Genomic DNA, 23614 nt, shown 5'->3' on the forward strand with positions numbered 1-23614 from the left:
TATATGTTTACAATATCCACCCCCAATTAAAAAATTATCAAAATATTGACCAAATCTGTGCCAATGGCAAAAAGTCTCAATAATTCGACTGTTATCCATTTACATTTGAACCACTAATAGTATTTTACTGGTTTTACTCAGTGACGAGGAAAAGCCTGCATCTCCTGAATTCCCCGTTTCCATTTTTCTAACTGCCTATTGGTTATCACCATCCAGATGGCTTACAGGAGGTTCCTCAACGTCAACAGGTCCAACACAAATATTCTCTCTGTCATACCTGATCCTCTCAAGGAATGGTATTACCATCCCCTCAGCTGCTAAAGCGAAAAATCTCTTGCATTCTTGACAGCCCTTTGCTTCTCTTACTTCCACATCCCCAACTGCCCTATTTCTCCCAATCCCACTGCCAATGTGTTAGCTCCCTTCTATGGCTTGACTATTGGAAATCTTGTTTTAAAGTTTGTCTCCATGAGTTCACCCTCTACATTACCCATTCTTGTTTGTCGGGGATTTTCCTAAAACTAATCTTTGTATTTAATACTGCCTACGTGCCAGGCCCTCTGCTAGCCACTGGGATGTATAGTAATAAATAAGTATGCCTTGGTCTCTGCCTAAATGTCTTTTCTAAAGAAATGAACAATTTCACTCTAAAGAAAAGAAAAAAATTAACACAACTGAATTAATATAGTAATGAAGAATGTTACAATGGAGAGAAAGAGAAGTACAGCGTACTATGAGAATGTATATTAGGGGATCCAGTCTAAAAACAGGGAAGCTTTCTTTAGGGAGGAAGATGAATTACAGACATACAGGATGCAATAAACAGGACCTGGTGACTGTTCATGGAAACCAAGAGAGGGAAGAATTAGCGGTGATCCTTAGGATTCTGCTCAGCTGGGTTTACACCATTTAGGGGGAAAAAAAGGTAACACAGGAGGAACAGATTTTAAACTAAGGTTTGAATGTACTAAGGAGACAGCTGGATATTGAAACTGTTCTGAGCTGAATATGTATATACACTGAGAACTCATCACCTTCCACACGGTAACTGAAGCCACAGGTGTGTGTGAATGCCTTGCAGCAGTGTAAAGAGGACCTAGGACCAAGGCTTGAGAAACCTTGAAATTTAAAGATCAGGTAGAAGAAGAACTGCAAAGAAACCAAGATGAAGTAGAGACAGAAGGAAAACCCAGGATAGCAGGTTATTTCAGAAAGGCAGCAGAACTGAATGGGGTCTGAATTTAATCCCTTCCTCTCTACAACTTATTAGTAGCTAAGCCAGTTACTGAGCCTCTCTAAGCTTCAGCTTTTCATCTGTAAAATGGGGATAATGACAACATCCACCTCAAAGAGCTGTTAAAGGATTAAATGAATTCATATAAAGAGCATAACACATTAAATACTGAATTGACAGTCACTGCATTAGGAGGGAGACATCACCAACCACGAATGCTGCTGAGAGGTCAAGATGGACCACTGGAGTGGCCACTGAGTACAGTGGTAAGGATGGAGCCAGACTGAAACTAGCTGAGAAGTTAAAGCTGAGAAAATGGAGACAGTATTTTGAAAAGGGCAGGGAAGAGAATGGTAGCTGGAGGGTAAATATAAAGATAAGGAAGGTCTTAAAACTTTTTTTTTTTTTTTTTTTTTGATATAGAGTCTCGCTCTGTCACCCAGGCTGGAGTGCAGTGGTGCGACACTTGGATCACTGCAACCTCCACCTCACAGGTTCAAGCAATTCTTCTGCCTCAGACTCCTGAGTAGCTGAGATTACAGGCATGTGCCAAAATGTCAGCTAATTTTTGTATGTTTAGTAGACATTGGGTTTCACCATATTGGCCAGGCTAGCCTTGAACTCCTGACCTCATGATGTGAGCCACTGCGCCCAGGCCCATTTTCTTTTTTAAAAGAAATAAGTATGATATTTTCTGATACTGACTGGAAATTATCCCAGTGAGGAGAGAGAGACTGATGCATACGGAGGAGGACATTACATTTCCTTTAATCATTGTAAAAAAAAAAAAATATATATATATATATATATATAATAAACTTTCATGACACAATGCTGTAGTCTATAATGGCATGCTTTTGGATCCTTATGTATTCACTCATCCATTTTTGAGACAGAGTTTCACTTGTCGCCCAGGCTGGAGTGCAATGGCACAATTTCGGTTCACTGCAACCTCCACCTCCTGTGTTCAAGCGATTCTCCTGCTTCAGCCTCCTGAATAGCTAGGACTACAGGTGCTCACCACTACGCCCAGCTAATTTTTTGTATTTTTAGTAGAGATAGGGTTTCATCATGTTGGCCAAGACGGTCCTGAACTCCTGACCTCAGGTGATCTACCTGCCTCGGCCTCCCAAAGTGCTGGGATTACAGGTGTGAGCCATCACGCTTGGCCTGGATTAAATTTACAAAAGCCAGCTCCTTTTCAACCGCAGCAGCGACTGGGCATGGTGGAGTTTCAAGATGCTGATGAACTTAAAGTCTGGCGCTTGAAAGAATCAGTGAAGCTTTTCAAGTAGATGAGATATATTTGGATATGTTACCTTTAGTATCTACAAAATAGAGGTTGCTTTTTTTGGTTGTTCTTTTCATAGTGGTAGCAAGGGTGAATTCTGAGATGGCCCCAACCATCTATAAGAATATTACCTGACAGTTTTGTGTCTCTGCCTTATAGTTGAGTTGATCCTGTAGAAAATTTTTATGGAATTCAATTTCACTATTTAAAGTAGTTTTTCTATGAACCAGCTGTGGTCTGTGACTTGACAGTGTTAATACCAAAAAGCAGTACCTTAATCAGGGCTCATATACTCAACAAAGATAGGACTTAACTCTAAAGATTGTTAAGATCGTTATTTTACAGTATAGTCTTTTTTTCTTTTGGTAGTTTATGAGATATGAGTCTTTTTTTTTTTTTTTTTTTTTTTTTTTTTAAGGCTCCACTCTTGTTTCCCAGGCTGAAGTACAGTGGTGTGATCTCAGCTTACTGCACCATCTGCCTCTTGGGATCATTCTCTTGCCTCAGGTCCCCGAGTAGCTGGGATTATATGCACACACCACCACACCTAGCTAATTTTGTATTTTTACATATTTTTGTTTTGTTTTGAGTCTTGCTAGTGCCCAGGCTGGAGTGCAGCGGCACAATCTCGACTCACTGCAACCTCCACCTTCCACGTTCAAGTGATTATCCGGCCTCATGTTTGTAGAGATGGGGTTTTACCATGCAGGCCAGGCTGGTCTCAAACTCCTGACGTCAGGTGATCCACCCACCTCGGCCTCCCAAAGTGCTGGGATTACAGGCACAAGCCACCATGCCCACCCAGTATATTCTTAAACATTACTGTTGAGCCATATATAGGACAATGGTGGACTTGGAATATTTGCACATCTATAGTAAAATGCAATACTACCTTCATTTTTTTTGTTGGTATGCTAAAGAAACTTTTTAAAGTATCTCACTTTTAAAAAAAAAAATTGGTTTGTGTATTTTATGTGCTTATACATTTTCCATAGTACTGCAGATCATTTTAGTGATTAAATTTGACACTTTTGACAGAAAAACATGTCAGTGAGTTCCTTGGGATCAAAAAGGGGTTTGATTGTAAATGGACAGGAGGGAATCATTAGAGTGATTCTACAAGATACTATAATCTGCATCTTGATTATGGTATGACTATGCATTTGTCAAATCTTAACAGGATGAATTTTACTGAATGTAAAATCATACTTCAATAAACGTGACTTTATAAAAACCTAAAAAAAAAAAAAAACAAAAAAACCAGCTCCTCCTTCCTGATAGATCTTCTGTGCTTTGCTGTAGTCTCTGAGTGGCTGTAGTCAACGACTTTCTTTATAGTCTGTTCTAGCTGAAGACTTGACCATGCACAAAGTATCACAGTGTGATTAAGGTTGTCAGTTCTCACTTCCATATCCTGGCAATGAGCATGTCTCCCAATGCAAACTAAATGCCTGATTTCAGAAAAGTGTTCAGATATTTAATGGTTCCCCTAACTGAAGTTTTGTTTTAGCTTTGAAATAAACCTATACAAGAAAATTTGGTTAAAGTTCACCCCTAATATTGTACATGGTATTTTATAATTCATACTAACATCTTAAAAAGTTCTAACAATTTTGCAAACTGTACCAAATATCACATAATCAGAAGTTATAGCTTATTTTATGACATTATTTGAAATTTCATATACTATTTTCAATTCAAACTATCATTATAAAAGCTTTTGTTGTTGTTTCTTTTTAGAGACAGGGTTTCACCTGTTGCCTAAACTGGAGTACAGAAGCATAATCTTGGCTCAGTGAAACCTTTGCCTCCTGGACTCAAAAGCAATCCTCCCACCTCAGCTTCCCAAGCAGCTGGGACTGCAGGTGTGTGCCACCACACCCAGCTAATTGTTGTATTTTTTGTAGAGACGGGGTTTCACATGTTGCTCAGGCTGGTCTTGAACTCTTGGGCTCAAGCAATCCACCCACCTCAGCCTCCCAAAGTGCTAGGATTACAGGCATGAGTCACTATGTGCCTGACCTTGTAAAAGTTTTCCAAAAAGCCTTTTAATAAAAAGACATTATAAAATACAGAAAATGAATTTAAATAAATTATAGCCAATTTGCATTTTTAGAACTATCAATTATTTTTAAAATTATAAAAATGTATGTTCACTATGAAAACTCAAAAATGGGCAAGTATATAAAGCAAAGTACAGTGCCTCCCCCTTCCTCCCCTCTGCACTTCCATTCCCTAGGAGGAGACGTTGTTTACAATTTGGTATGTGTATCCTTCCATACAAATCATGTGTACAGAATGTTATACACATTACAAAACAGGAAACAAACATATTCTCTTAAAACTTGTTCTTTTTAAAAACTCAACCATGCACCCAGGAGCTACTCTTTCCTCCTGCCTCCTCTTACTGGCCTTTTACTGAAAAATTAAGATGTGACAACTTCACAAATACAGAAAGCACTCTTTTTTAAAATAAAGAATAGGAGCCAGACATGGTGGCTCATGCCTGTAATCCAACACTGGGAGGCCGAGCTGGGAGATCACAGGGTCAGGAGATCAAGACCAGCCTGACCAATACAGTGAAACCCCATCTCTACTAAAAAATACAAAAATTGGCTAAATGTGATGGCATGTGTCTGTATTCCAGCTACTCAGGAGGCTGAGGTGGGAGAATTGCTTGAACCTAGGAGGCAAAGATTGCAGTGAGCTGAGATAATGCCACTGCACTCCAGCCTGGGCGACAGAGTGAGACTCCGTTTCAAAATAAATAAGTTTAAAAAAAAGAAGAAATAGAAAACTTCCCAAGTTCAATGAGCACAACTTTTAACCACTCATTGTCTCAACATTCCCATTTTGAGTCCTTAACAACAGCAATAACTCAATGTTTTACATGCTTTCATCTTATTTAACTTTCTAATTAGGAAGTTAGATTGTTGTTTCTAACACCTCAGTAGAAATAAATGGAGGCCTTTGCCCATGCCTGTCTGCCCCTCTCTCTCTCTACCCACCCCCCTTATTTTACGAAACAAAGTCTAGCTCTGTTTCATTTCATTTTCGGCTTACTGAAATTCCTCCCTGGTTCAAGGAATTCTCCTGCCTCAGCCTCCCGAATAGCTGAGATTACAGGCAAGTGCCACCACACCCAGCTAATTTTTGTATTTTAGTAGAGACACGGTTTCACCATGTTAGCCAGGATGGTCTCGATCTCATGACCTCATGATCCATCCACCTTGGCCTCCCAAAGTGCTGAGATTATAGGCATGAGCCACCGCATCTGGCCTGCCTCTGTTTTTTTTTTTTTTTTTTTTTAAAGAGACAGAGTCTCGCTCTGCATCCCAGGCTAGAGCACAGTGGCATGATCACAGCTCACTACAGCCTTGAACTCAGAAGCTTAAGCAAACCTCCCATCTTAGCCTCCCCAGTAGCTGGGACTACAGGTGTGCATCACCATGCCTGGCTAATTTTTTTAGTTTTAAATTTTGTAGAGACAAGGGGCTTGCTAAGTTGCCCAGACTAGTGTCAAACTCCTAGCTTCAAGTGATCCTCCAGCCTTGTCCTCCCAAAGTGCTAAGATTTTAAGTGTGAGCCATGGCATCCGGCTCCATGCCTCCTTTTTAAAGTCAATTTAATATTTAATGAAGATAGGGACACTGCTAACAACCTTTTATCAAAGGCAAAAACATGGAATCCCACAGGTAAAGATAATATACACATCATGCTGGTGAACATTCAATCCCTTGTGAAATGACATTAGAAAAAAATTCAGTTGCACTGATTGCATCTTGCACTTTAGCAGATGTACCCTGACAACTCCTATCTAGTCTAGGGGAGTTACAAAAACATCGATATTGCACATCATATTACATTTTAGACGTATACAGAAATTACTTTTGGAAAATAACATCTGTTTAACAAACGTGAACATGTTGGCAGAAACATGTTGACATCCGGCAACAACTTCGTAATGAAGTTTTCTTTTTCCCCATTTACCAGGGAAATTTCTGCCACTTGAATTCTCTAAGACTAGGGACTTTTTGGCGTAGATGCATTATATTTTATTAATTACCTAAGTTGAGGTCATTACAGGTTGCCTTAGTCAGGTTCAAGGAGAAATGTGTACCCTTTACCATTATGTCTTTAAAAAGCCCTGGAGACAGAAGGAAATATTAGCTGAGGCTAAGCCTAGGATGTACTTAGAAACAAGTTCTTGCGGCTGGGCACGGTGGTTCATGCCTATAATCCCAGAATTTTGGGAGACCAAGGCAGGTGGATTACTTGAGTCAGGAGTTCAAGACCAGCCTGGCCAACATGGTGAAACCCTGTTTCTACAAAAATATAAAACAAATGAGCCAGGCATGGTGGCGCATGCCTGTAGTCGCAGCTACTCGGGAGGCTGAGATAGAAGAATCACTTGAACTCAGGAGGCAGAGGTTGCAGTGAGCTGAGATCGTACCATTGCACTACAGCGTGGGCACCAGAGCAAAACTTCAACTCAAAACAAACAAACCAAAACAAAAATGAAGTTCTTCCTCTCTTAGTATTAATAGCTGTCTTAGCTAATAAATAATCTGCTGGGTCCACATTGTATTCTTAGTAGTGACTACAAAGACAGCAAAACTAAAGTTTGAATGGAACATGAACTCGAATTATACCAAACTGTGCTGTTCAATAAAGCAGCCACCAGCCGTATGTGGCTATTTATACTTAAATTAAAATTTTTTCAGTTGCACTGATTGCATTTCAAGTGTTCTATAGCTAGTGGCTACTGTATTGGATGGCCAAATAAAGACATTTGTATCATCATGAAAAGTTCTAGTGGACAGCACTGACATACATCTCTATAGAAAGATACTCATGCTACATTTCAAAACTGGGGTTCTAGACTTATATTAGTGGTTAATAGCAGTAATACCTAACATTTTACTAAGCATTTAATTCTCACATCATTTTACAAGGTAAGTACATGTCTATAAGTCCTTATCCAAAAATAATGCCTCGAGAACAAATACGATTCAGAATTTTGGGGAGTTTTACAAAGAAAACACCCCCATTGCAGTCTGGAGCAGTAATTGGTAATCAAATACTAATATTTCTGTAGTAAAACATGAATATTCACACTAAACAGGATAAATAAAGATAATAAATAGCCTCATATCAATTTAGGCCAGGTTTTGCTGCCAAATGAATTAGAGAAAAACTCTGAGTTTTCATTTTGGGGTTTGGAGAACTGTTAATCTCTGTGATTATTACCGTTTTTTTAAGATCAAAAGCCAGATGCACTTCTGATCTTAGGTGGCCTAATTCCAGAGTATCCCAAATTGACTTCAATATCTGCCCAAAACTGAATGACAAACTGAAGTTTCTATCTGTAATTATACAGTAACTAGCTATGTAATCCTCCTTGGGCAATCCTTCATATCTTTCTAGTATCCATAAAATCCTCTTTGGGCCCAGATAAACTTGAAGGCCCAATTAATTTTTATTTTTCAAGGGTCTAGGTTTTGGCTGGGTGTGGTGGCTCACACCTGTATTCCTGGCATGGTGGCTCATGCCTGTAATCCTGGCACTCTGGCAGGCTGAGGTGGCAGGATTGCTTGAGCCCAGGAGTTCAAGACCAACCTGGACAACAAAATGAGATGCCGACTCTATTAAAAAAAAGAAAGAAAGAAAGAAAGAAAGAAAGAAAGAAACCAGCTAGGCACAGTGGGGTGCTCCTATAGATCCAGCTACTTGGGAGGCTGAGGTAGGAGGATCCCCTGAGCGCACAAGTTTGAGGCTGCAGTGAGCTATGGTCGTGCCACTGCACTTGATTCAGCCTGGGTGATAGAGGAAGATCCTGTCTTAAAAAGAAAAAAAAAAGAGCCTGTATTTTTATATTGTGTTTTGCTTTCAAAAAAGAGAAATATTACCAAAAATACTCTTTCCATCTTTCATTTTGCTCATCACTGCCATAATACAGGTAAATAGGCACTGCCAAAGATGATCCTGTTTCCAGGTGACTGAAACTGATATTTTCCTCTTTTAATCACCCAATATTTACAGATTTAAAAATGGCTTAATATAAATCTTATATTATACCAGCAGACATATATGCCATCATCTTACCTTGTCTAGCAACTCTGGTTGGTTTATTCAACCCATGGGAAATTCTTCTTGTGGGTCTGTTTAAAAACTGTGGCCAGCCCTAAGGCTAACTTACGAACTCTTTATTTTCCCTCTGCTAGACTGCTTTATCCAATATTTGTTTATGCCCTTGGTCTCCTGAAGTGGGCTCACTTTTCACCTACTCTATACACTCATAAAAATGAGCACAGAGCGGTTTCAAAAATATCTGAAGGTTTTCACTGCTGGTAATGACAGGGAGGAAGAAGGCCCCTCTTGTATCATCCTCTGTTCTGCTCTTTGCCCACAAAAAGAATGAAAGCCTTCATCAGTACTTCAGAAATACACATAGATTTTACTACAGGAGCTGGGGTTTGGGGCTCTGGGGTAAGACTATGATAAATGGAGTAGGCAGGGAAGAAAAGGTATTCCAAGGAAAAAGGGTGGGCAAGTTTGACCAATAATAGGAAATCAAAGCCCAACAATCTTATTTCACAGTCTCTCCCCATCCTACATCTCAGACTCTACCAAAGCATCAACAGAAACGTGTCACTCTTCAGGCCCTCCTACTGAGGTGTCTGTTCCCAGAGGCTCTGGATGGACATGAAAGACAGGAACTACTGAGATAAAGGAGTTCTTACTGAAACACAGAAAGAAACTAAATACATGCGTTTAAGACATGCCAAAATCAGGTTAGCCAAATGTATTGAAAACAGACTTGAAGTCTCTGTCAAGTGATATAACAGTACAGGCCAGCTGTTCAGTTGAAATATTTTATAAATTCATTACAAAGACCACTAATTCTTTAACTACATTCCTCCAAACCTTTACCTTAACAGACAAAGAGCTAAATGTCTCTCATATAAAAGACTAAACTCTAAACCCTAAGATTTTCAGAACCATGCTGGATTTTAGTAAGTGCTTGACAGTTGAACATCTATTTCTAGCTGCTTTACCAGCAAGTGCTTCTAACACATAGCCTGCTAAAAATCATGCCAAACTGAGACACAGAGAGTACTGTTCTGTGACGTGTTCTATGTGACAGCCTTCCAGCTATACAATGAAAGCATTCTTGTCCACCCCAAAACCAAGCAACTACTATGCTAGTACTGCACAGACACTGCCTTAGACCAGCACTTCTCAAACTTCGTGGTTGCACAACAATTTACACTCTTAAAACCGAGGACTCGCAAAGAGCTTTAGTACATGTGGGTTAGTGATATTTACTATATTAGAAATTAAAACCGAGAAAAAGTTAAAATGTTAATTTATATATAATAAAACCATTACATGTTAACATAAATAACATTTTTAAAAGGGCAGATATTTCCCAAACAAACAAAAATTGAGACAAGGGACATTCTTTACATGTTTGCAAACCTCTTTAATGTCTAGCTTAAATGGAAGATAGCTGGATTCTCATATCGGCTTCTGCATTCCATCTACCACCATATGTTGCATGAACTCAACTCTATAGGGGAAAAAAATCCAGCTTTACACAGATAGATAGTTGGAAAAGAAGGAGTACTTAATAGCCTTTTCAGATAACTATCAATATTCTTCTTTGATACCACATTAAATTCAACAAGTGGCGATTTCTTAAAGGTTTACTGCAATGTGGAATTTGAAATTAATCAATGGATCTTTTTGGATTTTACTATAGTACATTAAAATCCACTGGATGATCCTGAACTCTGTGTGAACGTATTACCCATGGATGATTTTGTAACATGCACTGGTAATCTGGAAGGTATTGATTTGCTGAGTTATGCCACTCCTCCAGATGTTGTCTCTTTTCATTATATAGTATCTGAAAAATCGTATGTTAGTATCATTCTTGGGGCTTATGGTGGTAAATACAAATTTTCAAAAATTATATGTTAACTTGAAAGCTCAAACTTTATCACTGGTAAAAACACTTCTTTTCCCTTTAAGTGACAGGCTCACTTTATTCGGTTTTTGAGAAACTATCTCCCAAATATGTCCATCAGTCATTCTTTCAAGTAGAAATGATATTCCGATTTTTAAAAAAATTTAGTACAGTTAGCATCTCAAATGACTGCATACGTGGTTTTCTTAAGCTAACCAATGTACTTTTGTATACAGTAGAAGTGCTTTGTGGAAATTTTTAACGAAGTGTACTCAAGGGCTGAAACTTAACAAAAGAAATTTTTACTGCTTCATCAAGAATATTCTAAGAGTAAATGGCATGTGCCTGGTGGTGGAGAAATACCATGATTACCAGTACTGCCTGGTGCCAATGCCTTGATTCAGGTGATGGTGCACCAGAGGTTTTACCCCCGCTCCACTGCTTTGCCACCATGAGAAAAAAGGTGCAAAAATGAAAAAGACAATTAATGTTAGTAGTATTATGAAACAGTCTGACCCTATAAACTCCACGATAGGGTCTCAGGAATCACCCATGGTCCATGAGCCACATTTTGGAAACTCCTGGCCTTCTACCTGTACCCACAAGCTCTGGGTATGCAAACACCTTCTCACATGTAATTCGTACAGATCACAAAACACCAAAAGTTGTTAGAATTTTTTTGCTATCCAAAATTTCAGATTTAAAACTTATATGCGGCCAGGCGTGGTGACTCATGCCTAGACTTTGGGAGGCCAAGGCAGGTGGATCACGAGGTTAGGAGTTTGAGACAAGACTGGCCAACACAGTGAAACCCTATCTCTTAAAAAAAAAATGACTTGTATTCCATGCCTAAAGAAATGCTTGTTTTTCCCTTTATGGAAATATACTGAAATAGAACTCAATTTGTATCCTTATCTTAAAAAAAATTAGTCTAACATTATAACGTTTGCAATAATTCTCTTCCACATTTCCCCATATTTTAAAGGAAAAAAAAACAAAGATGAATTCCAAGCTTAGTAACAGAATAGGTATCTTATTAAATACAAATTTAATACATTAAATTTAACCATTTATGTACAAGGTACAAGTAGTAAACAAAATAGTTACTTAAGGCTGGACTCAGTGGCTCACAGCTGTAATCCCAACACTTTGGGAGGCTGAGGCAGGAAGACCGCTTGAGCCTAGTAGTTCAAAAGACCTATCTAAGCAACATAGGGAGACCCCATCTCCACAAATATATCAAAATATTATCCCTGCATTATCACAAAATACTTCATGGGAAGAACATATATAAAATACACTACCTGTTAATATTTTATATTTTATCAAAACTAGTACAATGAAAAAATGATTACTTCCATCAGAGATACAAAATCTGCTGACTGGGCGAATTCATACAAAAGAAAGGTATTAGTCTTCAAGGCAGTAAAGATAATCTGGAGTAATTTTCTTTTCAAATACATCTTATTGCCTAGGACAGATAAGAAAGGATTTATGGGGGGAGTGGAGGGGGGGTCAAACAGAAAGAAGACATTAAAGGCTTTGATGGCAATATGCTTTAACTTTTTCCTACGAATTATCTTCTAAGACGGGTTCTCACATTATAGTTTCAAAAGCATGCACATTTTATCATGATTTGAGCACACAACCAGCAACATACTGTGGCTCCTGTGTTAAACAGTGCAGCTGGAAACAGCCCTATACTGGCTGTAACAAACATAAGGCAGGGAAAAAAATTAGGCAACTGGTTTCCTCAGACAAAGCCAATAGGTACAAGCTGGATAAAGTGGTTTACGCATTTTTATTTGGCCAAGGGACTCAGTTACAGAAAAAAGTTATAACGCAGCTTTTGAAGATATCTTTGTATCACAGTCCAAGACTGCTTTAGAACTTGTACAAAATAAATCTCCTTAAAATGGTAAGTAAATCTCCTTAATTTGGTAACTGAGTCCAGCCTTAAGTAACTATTTTGTTTACTACTTGTACCTTGTACAAGTGCAAAAATCTGTGTTAACATGCTGGTTGAAATGATCATTTCGTAAGAAAAATGCTACTGAATATCTACCCTCTCAGGATGTGTGCTCAAAAAACTTAATAAAGGCTAGGTATTTGCCCCAAATAACTGAAAGCAAGGACTCAAACATACTTATACACCAATTTTCACAATAGCTTGAATAATGGGTTGTGAATAATGGGATGGGTTGGGTGGAAGCAACCCAAGTGTCTATCGGTGAATGAAATGAACAAAATGTGATACAGCCATCCCATCAAATTCGGCCTCAAAAAAGAAGAAAATTCTGATATATGCTACAACATAAATGAACTTCAAAAACATGATGCCTTGTGAAATAAACCAGAGACAAAATGACAAATATTGTTTTAATTTTACTTCTATGATGGACCTAGATTAGGCAAATTCATAGGAAGAAAAAGCAGAATAGCAGATGCCAGAACTGGAGAGAAGGGGAATGGGCAGTTTTTGTTTGATGCATACGGAGTTTCTGTTTGGGATGATGGAAAAGGTCTAGAAATGGTGGTGATGGTTGCACAGAACGTAAGTGAAAGTACTTAATGCTACTGAACTGTATGCTTAGAAACAGTTCAATGGTAAATTTTAATTTGTATGTTATGTTATACATAACATACTGCAGTGTTTAACACAGGAGCCACAGTATGTTGCTGGTTATACATTTTACAATAACAATTTTTATATTAACCTGTAACAGTACTGGTTTTTACTGTATCAGTTTCATTAAAAGGTTATTCCCTGCCATTTAATGCTGATTATAGCTTTAGAAACGATTCTAGAAACAAAATCTTTTAAAAGCATCCATACAATTCCAAAATCTAGACTTCAAGAAGAAAATCTCCAATGACTTAAAAAAATGAATGCTACAGATTGACATTTAGTTATTTCCAGGGGACTAACTAAACTCTCCTAGTGACAAATCCAGTTCTATGGACAAGCAAACAGGAGCCTAACAGTTTAAATCACAGTTCATCCATTACTATCAGGACAAACTACAGTTTCTGTCTGGGATGATGAAAAAGTTGAAAAAGGAAAGTTTCTTGAGTCCCAGAGCAAGCAGGGATTTCTAAGACACACTGACTTTCAGTAGCAAGTCTCCAATGCCTCCGGGGCACACTTCTACCTGCATATGCTACAGTCATATCTGTTTTTTTTGGTTTGTTTGTTTTTTGAGACAGAATCTCACTCTGTCCCCCAGGCTGGAGTGCAGTGGTGCGATCTCAGCTCACTGCAACCTCCTCCTCCTGGGTTCAAGAGATTCTCCTGCCTCAGCCTCCTGAGTAGCTGGGACTACAGGTGAGTGCCACCATGCCCGGCTAAGTTTTTGTGTTTTTAGTAGAGATGAGGTTTCACCATGTTAACCAGGATGGTCTCAATTTCCTGACCTCATGATCTGCAGCCTTGGCCTCCAAAGTGCTGGGTGGCATGAGCCACTGAGCCCAGCCAATTCAACACATCTAAAATACAAACCAATCACTCCATCATCTTGCAGTATCTAATGTCTGTTACAAGCTCCAACTAGAATAAATGCCTCTGGTCACTGTTCCATCCTCTCTTATGTATCACCACATCATGGAGACTGTGCTAGGTACTGGCACTCCATGATAAAGACTCAGCCCCTGCCACCCACCAGGAATTGCCTAATAGGGAGACAAAAGAAGTAAACAAGTTACCAAATTAAGCCATGGCACAGACAGGTGCAGGAACTCAGCAAGGAGGCCTATTTGACAGTGTGACCTGCTGGGAGATCACAAAGTAGTCAAGCAGTTCAGTTGGGGTAGAGAGGAGGGAGCAAGAGTGAGCATAAGTGCAAGAGACAGAAAGAAAAAGCAAGAACGAGAGCATATTTCCCAAAGGTGTCTGTGAGAGATGGAGAGTATGTTCGTGGTAGGGGTGGGATGGGGGAAGAGGAGGACAGAGAACCAAAGGAAGAAAGGCCAGTTCATATAGGGCTACCAAACCTGGGGATCTGGCTGTATTTGTTGTCTTCACTGGTATCTCCTTGACACACTATGCCTTCTCTCCCCAACACTCTATGGAATTTACTCTCCCCAAGACCATCAACAATCCTACTGTTGCTTAATCTAGTAACACTTCAGTCAGGATCTTACCTGGTATTCCCCCGCTTGCAGGAGCTGTCAACTGCAGCCACTATCTTTTCTTGAAACAATTTTAATCCAGCTCCCATGACATCCTACTGGATTTCTTGCCTGCTCTCTGCACCTAACCCCTTCTCCTTTTCCTCTGCCCATCAGGGTTCTGTCATCAGCTCTTTTTACTTCTTACTCCACACCTCATCTCTGGGCAATACTGTCTACTCTCGTGTCTTTAGTTATCATCTATATAGGCTGATGATTTCCTCTTCCAAGCAGTAACAGCAATCTTTTATGAGTAATGTGTCTAGCACTGTCCTAAGTGCTTTCCATTATGATATCCATTTTGTACAGATGAAAAAACCGAAATAGAGTAGGGTGAATTAACCTATTTATTTTATGACAGTCACTGTGTTTTGTTTGTATAATTTACTCTATCACAAAGAAATTTAAAAGAATAAAAAATTGTTAGGAAGAAGAAAGTTGAAGACCTATATATCACAAAACTACCTGTATTAAAAATGGGACTATCTTACATTTTTGTGTGATTTGAGTTTTTAAAATAAGACTAAAAACTTTTTTTTTTTTTGAGACAGAGTTTCACTCTTGTTACCCAGGCTGGAGTGCAATGGCTAAAAACTTTTTTAATGGAACATAGGATTCTGGTGGACACGTTAGCAAAAGACAAAGAAGTGTTTGTGATGTCTGATCTAGCTGTTTTTCACTTATACTAAATACCAAAAGCTTGTGTTCTGCAGTTAGATACAGAATTTAACAAATAATACTACGAATAAGTTTTATAGTAGAATTTACTTTTCAAAGAGCCCAATTTAAATAACAATGGTTTTCTTAAACCTTTTTTTTCTTTCTTTTTTTTTTTTTCTGAGATAGGGTCTCACTCTGTCGCCCAGGCTGGAGTGCAGTGGCGTGATCACACCTCACTGCAGCCTTCACCTCCTTGGGCTCGAGTGATCCTCGCACCTCACCCTCCCAAGTAGCTGGGGCCATAGGCACATGCCACCACACCAGGCTAATTTTTTTGTTTGTAATTTTTGTAAAGATAGGGTTTCGCCATATTGCCTAGGCTGGTCTTTAACTCCTAGGCTCAAGTGATCCTTCAGCCTTGGCCTCCCAACATGGTGGGATTACAGGCGTGAACCATGCCTGGTATTCTTAAAACTTTTGACATTGTTTTTCACACAGGAAACAGTCACAAACTTCCAAGCCCTATTCACTTGAAAAGACAATTTAAAAACATTTAAGAAGCTACTGTAACAAGACATTTCTAGAAAGCTTAATTGCAGATGGAATGGGACAAATGTTAAAGGGTAGACATTCCCCCATCTCCAGTCCCTCTCTCAGTGTGCCTTTCCTTATATGATGCTACCTTAAGTCTACTGGATAGTCATTATATTTAGAAACACAAATAGAATCTTAATTACTAACACCTTAAACTCATTCAAAAAAAAAAAAAAAAAGAGAGAGAAGAGATCCAAACTTAAATGAGGTCAGTTTGATCCAGAACAATTTTCACAAACTTTAATTCATTGAATCCAAAATAATAAGGTTTTACTAGATTAATAATTGAAAAACTATACAATCCAGTCAATTATTTAGTTGGGAAAAACAAGTGTAACACACTAAAAAGGAGATTATGGCAAAAGCAGCTCCAATTCAGTTAAATGAATTTGTTATCCAACAGACCTGACGTATTCAGAGAAAAATTTTCCTGTGAGTTATGAAACACTAAAGAGCATCTGTTTCTTGAGCACCTCAAAGGAGTTTAGCTTGGTAGAGCGAAAAGAGAGTGGAGGCGAAAAAACAAATCCAAAAAGAATAAAGGTCATGATCTTAACCCTCCAGGAACAGGGCAAAGGTACACAGAAATATCAACAGGAGCAAGTGTCACTTGTCTTAGGCAAGAGTGGAATTCCAGAGAGACTATCTGCAAGGTCAGCTTCTGCTTACAGAGGTGTTAAATTATGGTGTAGTTCAAGTCAGGGTTTGTCAGCAGGATTTGATTTGCTGGAATTTTAATGTCACCTGAAAACATTACTTTTATTCACTAGTAGAGTATAAATCATAAGAGTGATATAATATTTTTGGAAGATTAATCAGGCAGAAATATTCAGTGTAGATAAAGTGGGCAGAAGAGACTAGAAGCCAGGAGAACAAGTAAGATTCTTAGGACAATCTAGGCATGAGGTGATAAAGCCTAGGTTAGTAAGAAGTGGAAAGAGGAGGTGCTATAGTCACAAACTGTCTTTTAAAAGAATTAATGGGACCTCTCTTTGTCCAGTGTGTCTATCTCCGATGACACACTCACTGGATAGAGAATAAAAGCAGGGCAAAAGTCAAAATTTCCATGGGTTATGACAAACTCAAACCTAGACCTACCTACCTTGCCTACTAACAGTGGTGGATTATCTGGGCACCAAAATACCAATTTAGGCACTCATGTATGTAGCAGAGGCAGTTAGAAGTCCCAACTTGAGGCAGAACCCTTGACACAGATCACCACCACCTGGGCTAAAGCTTACTTAACAGCAAGCCCAAACAGCACCACCAATCAGCAACATCCAGACACTCCACCTTCCTAATATGGAACTGAGGAGCTCAGCTGTCTTTTCACTTTAGAAGACCTATCCATTTTTCCCTCCTTCAAACCTCATCTCCCAGAGCCTCCACTCTGTACTGGACTGGGTTCTCTCTTTGATAGTAAAACATTTCCTTTCAGCACTCAATCTTCGGTTTCACTCTCCTGAACAGCTGACTCTGTTATAAGGAAATAAGGAGTTACTACAGGGAGAGATGAGAGCTGAGAAAAGATCATTTTGGGGATACAACAAGAAACAGTTAAATGCTGAGAACATGTGCTGAGCAAACTGGGGCAGCAAGATACAAGAAAGCTGCCCAAGGTTAAATGGACAGAAAGTGACAAAAACAGAATGTGAGTAGGTATGGCTCCAACAGTCCATGCTTCTATTACACCACATTACCCCTCTCAACATCAGCAGAAGAACATGAGGGCTGAGAGTAGGCTATTTGATTTAACAGAGATTACAAGTGATCTTTTACAGCAGTTTCAACAGAATTGCAGGTAAAGAGAAAGTGGGAATAGTGAGTTTATGTAATTTTCTACAGAAGCTGAACAGAAGATAGGAGAGAAATTGAATGGCAATGTCAACAGAGTGACTTTGTTTACAGGTTTTTAAGGATGGTGGGGGGGTGGGGGGACTTCTTCCATTCTGAAGACAGGAAAAATAGACCTTCTTAGAGAGGAAAAGATAAATGATAACCAGAGGAGGAGGGAAATGACTATGCAGGCAAGATTCTACAGAAAACAAAAAGGATTAGCTTTAGAAAGGAGAAATAATACCTTCTCTACTGAGACCAGAAAGGTTGGATAAGCAATAACAAGCTGAAGCAGAGGATGAGGTTTTATGAACGTACTCATGCCAGCAGGTCTCAATCATCTCCATATAACAAGATGCAGAGTTAGTTCTTCAGTATGACATAAAGAAGCTATGTTCAGTCGGTTCAAAGACAAGGGAAGAGTGGAAAGTATCCTAAGCTGAAATGTCCTTAAATTAAGAATTGGTTTCATGAAATAATCACCTATTTTAGTAAAATTATTGATAGAAATTCTCTATATTGAGTTAACATATAAAAAGGACGCCTGTAATCCCAGCACCCGATCTCTACTAAAAATACAAAAAAAATTAGCCGGGAATGGTGGCAGGCACCTGTAATCCCAGCTATTCAAGAGGCTAAGGCAAGAGAATCGCTTGAACTTGGGAGGCAGAGGTTACAGTGAGTCAAGATCGTACCACTGCACTCCAGTGTGGGCAACAAAGGGAGACTCCATCTTAAACACAAAAAAAAGAGGCACCTAAATTCCTTTCAAAGAATAATGACTATCTAAGCACTGTGGAAATGAGCCAAGATCCAAAGAAAGACATCAAGAGCTGGGCAAGGTAAACTACGGAAGCTTTCTCAGAAGACTGGTTAAAAAAAAAGAAAAAGGATGTATTTTAAGCACAAAAAAATGGCACATAGAACGGTAAGAAGTTGGAAACGTCCCAAATTAGGCCAGCTTGAGAGGGAGCAACACCTAAGACAATAAAGAGAACAAGGCTAATGAAACATGCAGAACAGACAGAAGTGCCTTGTGATACAGAACCGTTAAGGACACAGCCTCTGCAGCAAATGCTGACTCTGTCCTTTGCAAACCATGTGACCTTAGGCAAGTTAGCCTCTCTAGTGTTCAATGTTCTCACCTGTAAAATGAGGGTGATGATATATATCTTATAAGGTTAAGCTCTCAATGAATGTTACCTTTTTTATTTTTGAGATGCAGTCTCGTTCTATTGACCAGGCTAGAGTGCACCGGCGTGATCTCCGCTCACTGCAACCTCCGCCTCCCCAGTTCAAGCGATTCTCCTGCCTCAGCCTCCCAAGTAGCTGAGATCACAGGCACCTGCCACCATGCCTGGTTAATTATTTTAGTAGAGATAGGGTTTCACCATGTTGCTCAGGTTGGTCTTAAAACTCCTGACCTCAAGTAATCTGTCCACCTTGGCCTCCCAAAAGTGTTGGGATTACAGGTGTAAGCCACCGCCCCCAGCCTGAATGAATGTGATCTAGTAGGCAGAGTGTTAATAACAAGTTACGTTACTATGGTCATGGGACTCACTATAAATTCTTCAACCGAGGAATGAGTCAATGAGAAGAGTAAGGAAAATTATTAACAATTCTACAGGGGAGACTGACTTCAGAATCTGTGCAGAATTCTAGTTGCACCATGTTAAACATGGCTACTACACATCAGCTCAATGTAAAAGGCAATTTGTTGTACAACAGTCATGTAATGCAAGTGCCACAACCCCTTGAAAAAGACTTTGTCGCTGTTTTTCCCTTATGTTATAAATACATGTTTACACTAAGGTCGTATTTAAATTCCAAGTTCCCCCTTGGTCTCATCCATCCTCATTTGGAAAGCAGGCAAAATTCTTTAGGAGGCCAGCATTAAAGTGCTTTGATTACACTAAAGATTTAGTGACTCAGAGGGAACAGAAATGGTTGAGACAAAGGTAGTAATGGCTGGGCTAATGCCTTAAAACATAAAGATGCCAATAGGCTAACGTCTGGAAAACTTTAGTATCGATAAAGAAAATTCTTAGTGTTTCCCAAGCAGATTCTACAAAACAAAAGTTCCTTCAGCAACTTAAAAGCAGTGATGGACAAGTAGGTTTGGTAAGTGCTTAGCTAAGCACGATTAATTTCCCTACTTGACTTTTTTCTGGCTTAAATAGAGAGCTTTACGAAGCTCATAATATATTTTCCCATGAAAGTTATCCTTTTTCTCTTCCTCTTTTTTCTTATAGCACTTAACAGGTCTTATGTCCCATAGCACATACTTTGGAAGCTCTTTTTTTTTTGAGACAGAGTCTCACTCTGTCACCCAGGCTGGAGTCCAGTGGCACAATCTTGGCTTACTGCCACCTCTGACTCCCGGGTTCAAGAGATTATCCTGCCTTAGCCTCCTGACTAGCTAGATTACAGGCATGTGCTAGCATGCCTAGCTAATTTTTTTGTATTTTTAGTAGAAACAGGGTTTAGTAAAAATGTTGCCCAGGCTACTCTTGAACTCTGGACCTCAAGTAATCTGCCCACCTCAGCCTCCCGAAGTGTTGGGATTACAGGCCTCTCTATCCAAAAACTAAACGTAAATAACAACCACAATAACAGCAAATATTTGTTAAATATTCATTATGTGCCCAGTGCCATGATATGAAACTTTATCACCCTCTGAGATAGGTAACTTTTATTACCCTAATTTACATATGAGGAAATAGATGAACAGAGACAGGAGAAACCTGTTCAGTGGTAAGAGTCTCTCTGTGCAAACTCTCTCCGGAGAGCAGACACTCAGCTGTCTGAAGAAGATTCTTCTGGCCTTAGCAACAACAAGAATATTTAATATCCTTATTTTTCAGAAGCATATACAAAGGATCAATGACTAAGGTCTTTGATCTTTAGCTTCCCTTTTGCTTCTCTAAAAAGACTGACATCAAACGATGTCTTGGAGGTTTTTTTTGTTTTTTTTTTTTTTTTTTGAGACGGAGTTTCGCTCTTGTTACCCAGACTGGAGTGCAAAGGCGCAATCTCGGCTCACCGCAACCTCCGCCTCCTGGGTTCAGGCAATTCTCCTGCCTCAGCCTCCTGAGTAGCTGGGATTACAGGCATGCACCACCATGCCCAGCTAATTTTTTGTATTTTTAGTAGAGACGGGGTTTCACCATGTTGACCAAGGTGGTCTCGATCTCTTGACGTCGTGATCCACCTGCCTCGGCCTCCTGAAGTGCTGGGATTACAGGCGTGAGCCATCGCACCGGGCCCAATGGAGTTTTCATCTGGAGTCCTGCTGTCCTGTCCTGGACTCCAGGAGGGGAAAAAAAAACCAATAGAAACTGAAATAAAAATGAGATGCCCTGGCTGATTTATAAATTTTCTAATCAATCCTAACAAAATTGGTACATTCATAAAAATGAGTATCAAAATTTTAAAGTCATACATTGGAAAAAATTATTGTTATTTGGTAGCTATAAAGGGTGCTGGACTCTATCCTCCTCCCTTTCTGCCAAGCCTGAGAATGTTTTCAGAGGAAATCTGAAAACTAGCAGGAGTCAAATTCTTGGTTAGAGTTTAAATCACAGTATTTTGAAAGTGTGGGTTTTAAAGATTTTTCCAACTTCTGTTTTCCCCTATGCAGGGGGACCACAAACACCCAAATGAAAGTTATCTGAACTTCTGTACATAATAAACATGAAAAATAAGGGAACTAATCCTTTAAAAACTATCCAAGTAGCCAGACAAAGCTTATCTGAAAGGCCCGTGAGACCAAGAAATAGAACTGCTGCCATAATAACAGGAGCAATAACAATGGCGAATACTTTGGGGGCTCTTACTGCGTTGCCAGACATTGTACAAGCTGTTTACATGTTTCTCATTTCAGATTTTCAATATCTCCCTAAGGAACATACCTTTACTATCAGCTCCAGAGATGAGGATACTAAAGCAGAGAGAGATGAACTGATTTGGCCAAGGTCACAGAGCTTCACAGCTTCAAGGAAGAAGAACTAGCATTCCAACCCAGGCAGTCTGGTTCTAGATCCAAAGGTCATGCCCTAAACCGTTTTACAACACTCCCTATCTCAACTTGTCTTGTACCCCCGAGCCTCAGCTGGGATCATTAAGTTGTATCATGAATCAAAATGCACCCTCCAAGAGCTAATGGTAAACACCATAAGTGAACCATTTTCCAGACTGGCCCATAAAAACAAGTTTCATATAATTTTTTTTTTTGAGACAAGTCTCACTCCGTTGCCCAGGCTGGAGTGCAAAGGCACCATCTTGGCTCACTGCACCCTCCACCTCCCGGGTTCAAGTGATCCTCCTGTCTCAGCCTCCCAAGAAGCTGGGACTACAGGTATACACCTAGCTAATATTTGCATTTTTAGTAGAGACAGGGTTTCACCATGTTGGCCAGGCTGGTCTTGAATTCCTGACCTCAAGTGATCTGCCTTTCTTGGCCTCCCAAAGTGTTGAGAATACAGGCATGAGCCATCATGCCCAGCCTAAGTCTCAAAGAATTTAAAAGGATTGATATTATACAAAATATGCTCTTGAACTACAGTGGAATTAAATGAGAAATCACCTAAAGGAAAATCTGTGAAATCCCCAAATATGTGGAAATTAAACACATTTCTAAATATCCCATGGGTCAAATAAGAGATCACATAGAAAATTAGAAAATATCTTGAATTGAATGAGTATGAAAACAAAACATATCAAAATATGTGGAAGACAGCTAAAGCAATGTTTATAGAAGCAAATCTACAGTATTAAATGATTGTACTGGAAGATGGAAAAAGGTTTAAAAATCAACGAAGTTTTCACCTTGAACTGGAAAAAAAGAGCAAACTAAACTCAAAGCAAACAGAAGGAAGTAATACAGTGCAGAAATCAATGGGACTGAAAACTACAAAATTTCTTTCTGCAGAAATCAATCAGCTAGTTCTAAAATTTGTATGAAGGCAAAGGAAGTAGAATAGCTAAAGCAATTTTGGGGGGAAAAAGTTGGAGGATTCACATTAACTGATTTAAAGACTTACTACTATAAAATATAAAACTACAGTATTTATAGTGCGAATTAGCGAAGAATACACATACTGTTCAATGGAACACAGATTTGAAAAATTCTTAAATTTATAAACAATGAATTTCTAACAAAAGAGTCAACAGGAAAAAAACATTTTTTGTTTCAGAGATGGATTCTTCCTCTGTTATTCAGACTGGGGTGCAGTGGCGTGATCACAGCACACTGCAAGTTCAAACTCCTGGGCTCAAGTGATCATCTGCCTCAGCATCCTGAGTTGCTGGGACTACAGGTGTGTGCCACCACTCCTGGCTAAGATTTTTCATTTTTATTTTTTGGGGGTCTCCCTATGTTGCCCAGGCTGGTCTTGAGCTCCTGGGCTCAAGTGATCCTCCTGGATCAGCCTCCCAAAGTTCTGGGAGTAGAGGCATGACTATTCCAGACTAGGAATAGTCTTTTCAACAAATAGTGTTTGAACAACTGGATGTATATATGCAAAACAAACTACCTCACACTGTATGCAAAAACAGATCATAAGCTTAAATGTGAAAGTGAAATCCATAAAGCTTCAATAAACATTGCTCTTTGGCCAGGCACGGTGGCTCACAACTGTAATCTCAGTACTCTGGGAGGCCAAAGCAGGCGAATCACTTGAGGTCAGGAGTTCAAGACCAGCCTGGCCAATGTGGTGAAACCCCGTCCCTACTAAAAATACAAAAATTAGCTGGGCATGGTGGCACACACCTGCAGTCCCAGCTACTCTGGAGGCTGAGGCAGGGGAACTGCTTGAACCTGGGAGGTGGGGTTGCAGTGAGCTGAGATTGCACCACTGCA

At 39.4% G+C, this 23614-nt stretch overlaps 1 protein-coding gene across 3 annotated transcripts in view; it reads right to left on the reverse strand.

Annotated features, from left to right (window-relative positions):
• Positions 1–23614, reverse strand: part of SPPL3 (signal peptide peptidase like 3) — a 145792-nt gene that overhangs the window by 45529 nt on the left and 76649 nt on the right. The window lies entirely within an intron of this gene.

The sequence above is a fragment of the Callithrix jacchus genome, chromosome 9, assembly GCF_049354715.1.
Source record: "Callithrix jacchus isolate 240 chromosome 9, calJac240_pri, whole genome shotgun sequence".
NCBI classification, from domain to species: Eukaryota; Metazoa; Chordata; class Mammalia; order Primates; family Cebidae; genus Callithrix; species Callithrix jacchus.